The following is a 12,973-nucleotide window of genomic DNA, read 5'->3' on the forward strand; positions in this document are numbered from 1 at the left end:
ATAGTTACACACAAGTCCAAACTTTCTTATACAAAAATATTGTCATCAGGATGTCCAAATACAGTACTGTACAATGCAGATGAAAATGATCACTTATTTAAATTAACAGACACTTTCTCACTTTCACACTCTAACTGGAAGCGTTGGCAGTTTTAGGTACTTCTTGCCACATTTAAGGAGATAACATTAGATAACGTGATTTCACATCCAACAAATTGTAGAAACAGAATGGTTTTATAACGAAACATGTGGGATCCTGCGGTTACTTTCACATGTTGTAATTGTATTTCAAATCTTTTTGGAGGGGAATTCTGGACACCCAACAAAGGCTTTTTTCTTTCTTATTTTTTATTTCAAAATTAACTGGAGAAACTTTGAGCAGGTTCACAAAGTTTTAAGAGAAGTTGCGCTTGCAAAGTTTCAAGAGCAGGAATTTAAAGTTTTAAGGGAAATAACTCTGGAAAAGTGCCTACAGTAATACCTACTCCTTTCTTCATCCACATCTACAGATGATTTCATTCACTGTGCCAAGTTACAGCAAAATCTAATAAATGCTTTAGGATGAGCTGCACTTACAAAATGTCTGGAGCAGAGTTAAGGGCCATAACTCCAGGAAAAATAGTTTAATCGAAAATTCCTTTCTTCACATACATTTACAGCTGATCAACATTCACTGTGCAAAAAGAATTGCCCTTACAAGTTTTCTGGAGTAGATATTTTAAGTTCCGACAGCCACCATTCCGGGAAAAATTGTCAAATCACAAATTCCTGTCTTCTTTCACATTTACATATGGTATTTACATACCTTTGTCAAGTTACAATTTAAAGCTCCAAAGGGCCATAACTCAAGAAAAAATAGTAAAATTGAAAATTCCTTTCTTTGTTCACATCTACATATGATTTACTTTCAATTAGCCAAGCTACCGAAAAAACAAACAAACGGTTTAGGAGAAGTTGCGCTTACAAAGTTTCGAGAGCAGAAATTGAAAGTTTTAAGGGCAATAACTCCAGGAAATATTGTCGAACCTCAAATTCCTTTCTTCATGTACATTTTCACTATGACAGGTTGTAAAAAAATAAAGATAAAGGAATCTATTATACAGAAATCCATGAACTAACGCAATTTTTGGGGGAAAACTGGCCATAGAAAAATTGAAATAATCATGGTCAGTTTAGAATGTCGAAATTTTGTCGAATTCTCCCTACTTGTGGACGGAATGAGAACACTGGGTGATGACAAAGTAGCTACATAGGCCTACCATGTCTGTGGGATCTGACATTTTCTATGTTGTTCAGGACATGTATTATTCTATGTGATCATATTCAAAGGTCTGTACAAATGACTACTACACCAAAATGACAATGTTCAGTAATCAATATATCTTGCAACAGAAGTGATCCTCTAAATATTGAGTTAAATGAAGATTAAAAGGGATCAAACTCATGAAAACGATGGAACCTAAAGGTTGCATATATAATACCTAGTGGAGTCCCATCGGTATGGCATACACAGAAACTAGTCGACAAGATCTACAATGGATAAAACACAACATGGGGAGGGGGGAAGGTCTGTCAGTGACAATGTACTACAGAACACAATCGCCAGTACTGGTCGTGAAATACCCAACCATAGGGCGAATGTGAATCAATATGTGTTTGACGTGGTACATTAGGCGGAGAACTATTAGAGTGCACTTGACCTCTGACCTGTATGTCTTTGTCTCATGGTGATTGTGTCTCCAATACGGGCAACTATAATTACCGGACAGTCTGGGAGACAAACTATATACGAACATTTTTGGCGGGAAAAACATTGACCACAAGATGTTGACGACATGTGTGTCTGCAGTCCTTGAATATATGTAAATGAGCGAGCATCGTCCGATTGGCCGAAACTGAAGGTTCTGCACGCGCCTTCTGATGATACAAGAAGACTAGTTTAATGTTGAGGTGTATCAAAAGAATCGCGTGGCAACGTATGTACGTAACGGTTCAATGGACCGGTTTTGAAGTCATGTTTTTGCTCCTACGTAATCTTAAAAGGACAGGTATCAGCCTAGCGATTCATCACATTTGTTTCACCCAAAACCAATCAAATAGCTAGCCATGTGTCTTCGATTTGTCATGTCAAACATATTCCACGCACTGTGAATAACTTATTATCATGTGGTTGATTTAAAGAACCCACACAAATGAGGCATTTAGAAGGACTTTAAATTGCTTTCTGGAGAAACAGCAAAAAAACTGGGCGAAACAAACGAGACAATACATATATGTATAACGTTCTGGGCTGAAACTGCTTGGTAGAACGGCTATTTGTTATTCATTGACGCATTACACCGGAAGAGCGACTGTAGACCATCTATCACGAGGGCTCTACGGCACCGCTTGATAATGTTTGAATGTAGTGTTTCCTATAGTTTGTTAACCTATAAATAGAAATTCATGCAATTACTTGAGCCGTAAGCCATTCACCAATAGCAAGTGTTTATATGCATTACTTCATCCAGTGACTTTGTTGATTCCGGGCCTGTCGGAACATATAACATCGATAGGTAATTCATGAATATTGAGATATTTTATCATTTTCTTCTGTTGTTTTTTCGCATTTGGAACAAAAACAAAAACAAACATTTAAAGTGAACACTGTTTCAGTTTGTCAATAGATGCCGCCAATATCAGAATTATTTTGTTACCCCCATTAAAACGTGCTGAGCTTCGCTTTGTGTCTGAATACCAATGTACGATCTGCCCAAACCGTGATGAATATGCTCTTCACTTCGATCAGTTTTATTCAGTTTGCACTTATGTAAGCGCCATTTTTCCAGGGAAATATTGTGACATTTAAGACAACTTAGGACATGACGGTATAATAATAACCACACACTTCCTGTCGACTCCCTGCCGTCATTCTTGCGCTATACGGGTTCCGGGGACAAAGATCAGAATAAACGGATGTTTTCTAGCCATTGCACAAAAATGATTATTTATGGATCTTGTAATGTTTCATATTGGTATAGGAAGCAGAATAACTGATTTTTTCCGGAAAACTTGAGACAACGATTTATCGTTTCTTCGATTAAAAATCCATGGTTCAAACATAAAAAAGATCACAAAATAGTCGTATAACATGAGCCACCTTAAAACGGACACGTCGTGTAATGTTAGAAACTAAAACGGAAACGTCGTGTAATGGTAGAAACTAAAACGGAAACGTTGCGTAATGGTAGAAACTAAAACGGAAACGTCGTATAATGGTAGAAACTTAAAGGGAAACGTCGTATAATGGTTGAAACCAAAACGGAAACGTCGTGTATTGGTAGAAACTAAAACGGAAACGTCGTGTAATGGTAGAAACTAAAACGGAAAAATCGTATAATGGTAGAAACTAAAACGGAAACGTCGTGTAATGGTAGAAACTAAAACGGAAACGTCGTATAATGGTTGAAACTAAAACGGAAACGTCGTGTAATGGTAGAAACTAAAACGGAAACGTCGTGTAATGGTAGAAACTAAAACGGAAACGTCGTGTATTGGTAGAAACTAAAACGGAAACGTCGTATAATGGTAGAAACTAAAACGGAAACGTCGTATAATGGTAGAAACTTAAAGGGAAACGTCGTATAATGGTAGAAACTAAAACAACGTTTGGTTCGTTCACTAGCATTTCGTGTTATACTACTTTTACGTATTTACCAAGATGAAGGACGCAAAATAATCGTTTTGAGCACGTCGCAGTCGATGTGAGATTCGTATGGATAATACTTTGCATGATCACTAGTCCGAAATGCCTGTGCACGCCCTCCGTGGATGCTCCATCACCTACACCTAAATTTTGATCTTTTGTTTTGGTGACGTTTCTCCTCTGCGTTTGGTGTCTCCTCATATTCTAGTTTTTAAGAGTCTCTTTTTGGTGTATTTTTGTCCTCTTTTAGTGTTGCTTCGTTGCTTTGGGACCATGCACTAAGGTATTAAGCCAATGGGTCAAAGTTTAATTTTCATATTGCATTATAGTCAATGTTTAAAAAAAAATAAAAATTATATAGATATATTAAGATTAGGGTATAAATATAAACTTTATTTATTTTACATCAATTATAAATCAAGTAATTTCAACTTATATTAATCACGCTTCTTGGCCCAGATATCAGCGCTCGAAGGGTCTTAATGTGGTAGGACACCGGAGTACCCAGAGAAAACCCACGTGTTCGGGCAGTTGACCCCATACCTTTTCACGTCCGATCGGGGAATCGAACTCTTCTGGTCGCCTTAGTGAAAGGCGCTATCCACTGCACCACCCGACCATGATTAGGAGTCCAGGGGTAAAGAAAGGGTCATCAGCTGTTAATTTCTAATGTTAGGCTTAGTTCTCTTAAAATGAAAAAATAACCAATGAGAGCATGAAAAGAATCAAGTTACATCACCTTGGATATAATTGCATATATTTTATTATGCATCTTCGTTTTCTTTGTTAAGCTTTCTAATTACTTTTGTAATTACAAATTTAAAATCTTGAAACTTTGGACTAAAGCTCTGAACATGTGAACTTTGAATAGTAAATCAGCCGTTATCAAAATTGCGATTAGACTCAAAAGGGGCTTACAGTTAGTGTGTTCGATAATATTTTACAGACAGAACACTGTATCTGACAGAAACGGTTTTCAGGTGAAAACAAATTCTTTGTACGGAAGCTAAGAGTCATTTCTATTTGCAATGTCACGACATTACCAATGTCACGACATGGCAATTCGGGCACCTGCTGGTAATTAAGGCCGTTCTAAATTGCGACTGACTGAATAATATCGCAGTGCTTTAACATTTTATTGATTCAAGAAATCCCTGAATAACACTATTGCTTTTCGGGTATGTCCATATGCTTTGCAGAAGACAAGACCTGGCATCGAGATTACATCACCCTCCCCCGCAATATATATCAATATGAGTGTGTATATTAGCCTTGTGTATTGGGACATGAGTTGTAACTTGTGTATTGAACAAATTTGATCGGCAACGATTAACGATAAATACAAAATATTAGCATTAAATATTGCGTGATTTATTCAAATTACGGCAACGCTAGATATAGAACTCTATTCTTAAACTACGCCGTACGTAGCCTAATATCACGGTAAAATTTTAGGTTCTCTTTCGTATTTGTTTAGTATGTTTCCTGTGCGCATGCGTAATCGGCATTTGTAACAGAGTACCTGTTGTAGGATATTCACAGGATCTTCCGCTTGCAGTGTTTTGATTCAATATTTCGTTTCTTTTAAATATTCTCCTGGTTGGACATCGTTCGAGGTTAACTGGAACGTTTTGCAACGAACAGTTTTCTGCCTGGCATACTGTAACATCGGTATGGGCGTCATTTGGATAAATTTTCCGATGGTTCTGCATTGCTGAAACGCCATGATTCTGGACTCGGCTCTTTGAGAGTGCTGTTGATTAAGTGTGTGTGTCAGGAGAGATTCGGCGACAGTACACATCGATACGTGAAACGTTTACAGGTGAGCATAATTCGTCAGGTACTCTACCGTTTCTGTGTTATGTCTGGAGATAGTCTGTGGCAGCGTAAAGGTATGGACCGGGATTAAAAATGGCTGCCACCGTGAATAATATTCATTCCACTTTCTTACCGAGCAGCAAGTAGATCTATGATTTGACAGTATAAGCAGGCGTTTTTGCTAGGTTGGTGTCTTATTCAGCGTGACAATCCTACCTTTGAACTAATCGCATGATAAATACGAGCCCAATGTTATGATTTTTTAAGAAGGACTTATTTTCTGAACACCGACTTGACCGAGGTAAATGCAAAACTGTCCTAGTTCTCAGGGCCTCTGAACCGTGACTGATATCACTTCATAGAACTTAGGAATGTAGGGCGTGAATATGAACAGTACGCCTTGACCTCTTGCTTTGTTACCCTACCCTTCGGCCCGTACGTGACCTCTTATCTACATCGTTTGTGTACCCTATAGATACACACATCACATCCAGGTATATCATGTAACAGAAGGGTTTAGATTATTATTAAGCTTGGTCAGGTAGCAGTGTGATTAAGCTTGGTCAGGTATAACATTGTGATATCATCCTGTGAGCTATGTGCTTCACTACACAGGTGGAACGCTGAGGGAAGTGTGTTGGTGTAAACAAGTTATTTTTGAATGAATCCAACAAAACAACGGTTAGTGTTGTTTTATGTCATTTGATCATTTGTAACTACTTATGGTAAACTGGTTGAAAGTTGTCTATATGTATCAGTGTTTAGTTTGATTCGATTGGACATATAATTTACATCCAGTATATTTGGTTATAATATAAGTCTCAGATGTGATCACACATCTAGATGAGTCCAGGCTGAAAGACAATTAGTTAATACCAGATTATTATACAGCAGATGGAGATCTTGCCCAGAGCTAAGGTTATTAATTAACTTGTGATGACAAGTTATACCTATAAGGATTATCCCTGTAAATAGGCTAACATGTACAATAGGGTGAAGGTGTTGCCAAGCCTACAATTAAATGCATGCTCAAAACCTAAATTTGGCCTGAGATTGTATAGAGAATAAAAACAGATTTTGTTTATGATGATCAGTGTGCAGATTGGTTCATTTTAAAAATAGAGCGGTCGCAATACACTTTACCCACGATTCGTTACCTATCTTGATATTTGTACCACGATTTGATTATTTCGATTCGATACACCTTTATTTTAAAATATAAATAAAATGAGATATATATATATAAGCCGTCGATACACGGAAACCCACGGAGCATCACAAATTCTTATTTCCTTACAGCGTTACGCCATTTTGTTATGAATGCTTTGTGAAAATTGCATCCTCGCAACCGATTGGTTGAGGGTTTAGAGATCAGCCAATGAAAATGAACGTCTCACAGACGTTTCGACTGAAACGGCATACACTAATATTCAGATCGTGACTATCGAAAATCTGGAAAAATATATCGTGAATCGAATCGAGCATGAAAAATCGCGGTACAAGTGAATGGTGACGCCTCCATTTAAAAGGCAACAGTGTGTTGGTATTTAATAGATCAATGAAAATGGTGTCATCCTATTAACTCTGATTTAGACATATACATACAATTTTTGACATATTTATAAATGTCACACATGGTATAATGTTCTCATTAACAGTCTATTTCTATTCAATTTTTTTGAAACATGGAGTTACTTCTGTAAGAACAACTAAGCCATGATAACAATATATTGATCACGTGAACAGTTAAGAAAATAGATGTTGGTGTTATTTTGAAAAAAGTGTTTGATGGCTGGGAAATCCTTGAATAACATGTTTTTGTGAAATTACAATCCTGCATCAATCATTTAGTTTATAACAGGGTTGGTTATAAAAAAAGTCAGGTCTTGAATTCAGCCTTGACATTTAGCAGTTTCAGAAGGCTAACATGCTAACCATGAAGTTCGTAGAGTCAAATTAAATTTACACATGTTAGTTAGATATGTCTCAATTGTCCTTCCAGGAGTCGAAATAAATTCATTATGGAGAGTCCGATAGATATTCAGGGGCTTAATTAGTTACTACTTTCTGACAACTTATATTAGTATGATGTCACCAATAATCTTTAAATGTTGACATCCTGAAGGGACAGCATATCTTCCCAATCTGAATTATTTCAATTCTGTGTGGCACATATGAACATCTAAACATCATTTTATGAATAAATGTGAAGAGAAAAAAAAGCACATTGTATATTAACTTAATGAAGCCAGTGACAGTATTTCGTCTCACTGATATTCTACATAGTTACATTGTGCTCTACAGATGTTTTTCCATTACAGAAAGCAATTAGCAGTTAGTCTCATATTGTTGACAAGTTTAGTGTCGTCAACATTACCACTATGTAGCTAGGGACATGAACTATGTAGCTAGGGACATGAACACATGGCAATTTTGTATGACAATGCAAGTTTGGTTTGTATACTGCCATTCAAGAGTTTGTTTTTACCATCATGTTCTTCTATATATAATTATATATATGCGTGTTTGATTGGCGACAGATTAATCATGGCATACAATGAAAATGATTAGATATCCCAAATAACGACTTGTGTACAATAACTAGGAGTGATATTCATTATCCTGTTGATTACATACTAACACACAATGTATCAACATCAATGTTGACTGGTCATGAAAATTCATTAAAACAAAGCTAGGCATAAGGCATGGGACTGACCAATGTAGTATTCCCATTGTAGATCTAGACCACTAAGTGGAAGCTTAAGAGTGAGGAACATAACAAATATTTATTGTGACAGTCTTGTTAACTCATTCACCCCTGCAGACACATTTTGAACTCTTCCAATTCAAAGGTTGGAATAGTTCATTATGAAACTTCAGGGGTAAATAAGTTAATATGTAATATATCTAAACTCAGTTTGTTCAAGTGTGGTTAGCTTGAATTGACATTTGATCATGATAATTGACCAGGAACACTTACATATATATAATGCTTTATTTTCTAATTTCATGTAAGAACAAGCTGTTGTAAAATTTGGGTTGAAAAATCACTGCCAATATCTACTATGCAGATATCAACAGGTGAAAATTGATTGTATTTGTATAGAATAGTGATTTTTTCCTGTTTATCTTCCTGATAAATGAAATGGAATTTCCTGGAAAAGAGTGAAATAATAAATGAGCTTTCCAAAATAAAAGACCGGAGACACATTTGTCAACAACAGAAATAGAAAATTAATAATATCTCAACAAAACAAAGAACAAAGGCACAACGGAAAATATTTAAAAAAAAATCATAGAATTCAAGGGAAAATATTTTGAACTTAAATTCATAAAACTAGGATATATAATTATTTGGCGGTCATGTCATGATCTGTAGTGCTGAATATTTCAGAATTTTTGATTATTTTTCTTTCCTGAAAAATCACTGAGAGGTTTCATATGTAATATCATTTCTAGATATTAAAAAACCCACATATATTAACATTGTATAAGAAGCCTCTAAAGAGTATTTCTTCTGCTTAATAATTAGGGGACATGGTCGAATCACACATTGATATATATATATATATTCTAGCCCCATTCAAACACTTGGGATGTAATCTTTTTCATTTCTTATTCCTCTAAGCTTTCTTTTTGGCATCAATCTTTTCCATTTCTTATTCCTCTACTCTGTCTTTTTGATGGTATAACCCTATTGTCCCCAATCGATACCTTGACTGTTGGGAGGATGTTAATTCACACACCAAACAAACATTTACTGGCCTCGTTACGGACAGCCACGTCTCAGAGGTGGCTTAAGCCGCTCTGTATCATCTGTTTATTACAGCATCGATATCTTGCAGTGCCTTTGCAAATCTGACACATGTCAAAAATGTTTATATGAAAAAATAACATGTGTGTTTGTTTGCGACTGATTTTACTCAAAAACATGATATTGATTTGAAAGTACGATAGTGTCTGATGTTGGAACAAATGCAATATATAACATTGCTTAGTTTTTACATCGTTTCTGATGCGAATGTAGCATTATGTATCATTGTTAGACTTATGTTTATAGATTCTGGTCTTACAGATCTAGAGTAAATACACTATGTAATAAATGAATAATTATAAGTGCAGGGTAAAATCGTGAGGTGCATGTAATTTCTGATAATAGTGATCATGATAATATGAGGTTTTTGTGCCTGTTGTAAATAGACTTAATGTGGCATGTAAATATAATATGTATCATTGTGAGGCCTAGTAGTAAATATTGTATGTTACATTGTGAGGTTTAGTAAAAGAATGAATAGCATTAGGGTATGTTACATTATGAAGTTTAATAGTAAAATAAATATGGTATGTATCATTTTGAGGTTTAGTAGTAGAGTAAATACTGTATGTAACATTGTGGGGTTTAGTAGTAGAGTAAATACGGTATGTTATATTGTGAGGTTAAGTAGTAGAGTAACTACGGTATGTAACATTGTTAGGTTTAGTAGTGTACTATCAGATGTGTTTGTGCTCTACATTTCTAACCTTTTGCGACATTAAGTAGATTTCAGTGTATTGTGGGAATGGCTTTGTGGGATCAATATCCTCATCCTGAAAAATCAATCATTGTCATGATATCCGTATCATTTTTGTTTTGTTTAATTGCAGTAACTGTACAAAAATAAAAATAAATATATCTATATTATAACATTGAGTAATTCTTCATTAATAATAATGGTTCAGTTCTTCAGGGGGCTGCAGTGGCCAAGTGGTTTAGGCATCTGACATTCTGCTATCACTAGCCCTCCACCACTGGGTTGCTGGTTCAAGACCTACAAATGGGGCAGTCACCAGGTACTGGCTGTAGGTCGGTGTTTTTTTCTCGGGAACTCCAGCTTTCCTCCACCACCAAAACTGTGCACATCCTTTAATGACCATATAGCTGTTAATGGGATGTAAAACACAAACAAAACCAATCAATTCTTCGCCACTACACAATGTAATTCTTCATCACTACACAATGTAACTCTTCACCACTACATAATGTAATTCTTCACGACTACATAATGTAATTCTTCACCACTACACAATGTAATTATTCACCACTACACAATGTTACTCTTCACCACTACAAAATGTAACTCTTCACCACTACACAATGTAACTCTTCACCCATACACAATGTAATTCTTCACCACTACACAATGTAACTCTTTACCACTACATAATGTAATTCTTCAGCACTACATAATGTAATTCTTCACCACTACACAAAGTAATTCCTCACCACTACACAATGTAATTCTTCACCACTACACAATGAAATTCTTCACCACTACACAATGTAATTCTTCACCACTACACAATGTAACTCTTTACCACTACACAAAGTAATTCTTCACCACTACACAAGGTTACTCTTCACCACTACACAATGTTACTCTTCACCACTACAAAATGTAACTCTTCACCACTACACAATGTAACTCTTTACCACTACATAATGTAATTCTTCACCACTACACAATGTAATTTTCATCACTACACAATGTAATTCTTCACCACTACACAATGAAATTCTTCACCACTACACAATGTAATTCTTCACGACTACACAATGTAACTCTTCACCACTACACAATGTAACTCTTCACCAGTACACAATGTAACTCTTTACCACTACACAATGTTACTCTTCACCACTACACAATCTTACTCTTCACCACTACACAATGTAACTCTTCACCCATACACAATGTAATTCTTCACCACTACACAATGTAACTCTTTACCACTACACAATGTTACTCTTCACCACTACACAAAGTAATTCTTCACCACTACACAAGGTTACTCTTCACCACTACACAATGTTACTCTTCACCACTACACAATGTGACTCTTCACCACTACACAATGTAACTCTTCACCAGTACACAATGTAACTCTTTACCACTACACAATGTTACTCTTCACCACTACACAAAGTAATTCTTCACCACTACACAAGGTTACTCTTCACCACTACACAATGTTACTCTTCACCACTACACAAAGTAATTCTTCACCACTACACAATGTAATTCTTCACCACTACACAATGAAATTCTTCACCACTACACAATGTAATTCTTCACCACTACACAAGGTAATTCTTCACCACTACACAATGTTACTCTTCACCACTACAAAATGTAACTCTTCACCACTACACAATGTAACTCTTCACCCATACACAATGTAATTCTTCACCACTACACAAAGTAATTCTTCACCACTACACAATGTTACTCTTCACCACTACACAAAGTAATTCTTCACCACTACACAAGGTTACTCTTCACCACTACACAATGTTACTCTTCACCACTACACAAAGTAATTCTTCACCACTACACAAGGTTACTCTTCACCACTACACAATGTTACTCTTCACCACTACAAAATGTAACTCTTCACCACTACACAATGTAACTCTTTATCACTACACAATGTAATTCTTCACCACTACACAAGGTAATTCTTCACCACTACACAATGTTACTCTTCACCACTACAAAATGTAACTCTTCACCACTACACAATGTAACTCTTCACCCATACACAATGTAATTCTTCACCACTACACAATGTTAGTCTTCACCACTACACAATGTAACTCTTCACCAGTACACAATGTAACTCTTTACCACTACACAATGTAATTCTGCACCACTACACAATGTAACTCTTCACCACTACACAATGTTACTCTTTACCACTACACAAAGTAATTCTTCACCACTACACAAGGTTACTCTTCACCACTACACAATGTTACTCTTCACCACTACAAAATGTAACTCTTCACCACTACACAATGTAACTCTTCACCACTACCCAATGTAACTCTTTACCACTACACAATGTAATTCTGCACCACTACACAATGTAACTCTTCACCACTACACAATGTAACTCTTCACCACTACACAATGTAATTTTCATCACTACACAATGTAATTCTTCACCACTACACAATGTAATTCTTCACCACTACACAATGTAATTCTTCACCACTACACAATGTAATTCTTCACCACTACACCATGTAACTCTTCACCATGCCACTACACAATGTAATTCTTCTGTAATATAATTCATTGTCATTTAGCAAGCTGCAAATGCAATGAATTCATTTAATAAATAACTATTTGATACTTCTAAGAATTCAATTATGAACATCTGGTTTTAATTAGTAATGAAAGCCTAAAGTGTAACTGTTTGGCTGTATGAGTGGTTGGTGTATTACTATATTATCTTTCACATTATTACACACTGCATGTATGTATGTATGTATGACTCAGCCTCCAGTGTGCCTGTATACGTACTGTATAGCTTGATAATGATTTAATTGGTTTGTAGTGATAACTTGGTGTGGAGACCGACCCATGCCCCCAAGTACACAAGTATATATACGGGTACTGTTTTACCGGTAGATGATGTCAGAGA

The 12,973-nt window shown here is 36.0% G+C and overlaps 1 protein-coding gene across 1 annotated transcript in view; it reads left to right on the forward strand.

Moving 5' to 3' along the window:
- Window positions 1-5,165: 5,165 nt before the first annotated feature.
- LOC110466139 (protein numb-like) overlaps window positions 5,166-12,973 on the forward strand; it is a 53,129-nt gene continuing 45,321 nt past the window's right edge. Inside the window, exon 1 of the mRNA XM_021522474.1 lies at window positions 5,166-5,507. The gene's annotated coding sequence lies outside the window, so the exon portion shown is untranslated. The remainder of the gene's footprint in view (window positions 5,508-12,973) is intronic.

The sequence above is a fragment of the Mizuhopecten yessoensis genome, unplaced genomic scaffold (assembly GCF_002113885.1).
Source record: "Mizuhopecten yessoensis strain PY_sf001 unplaced genomic scaffold, ASM211388v2 scaffold11119, whole genome shotgun sequence".
Taxonomy (NCBI): Eukaryota; Metazoa; Mollusca; class Bivalvia; order Pectinida; family Pectinidae; genus Mizuhopecten; species Mizuhopecten yessoensis.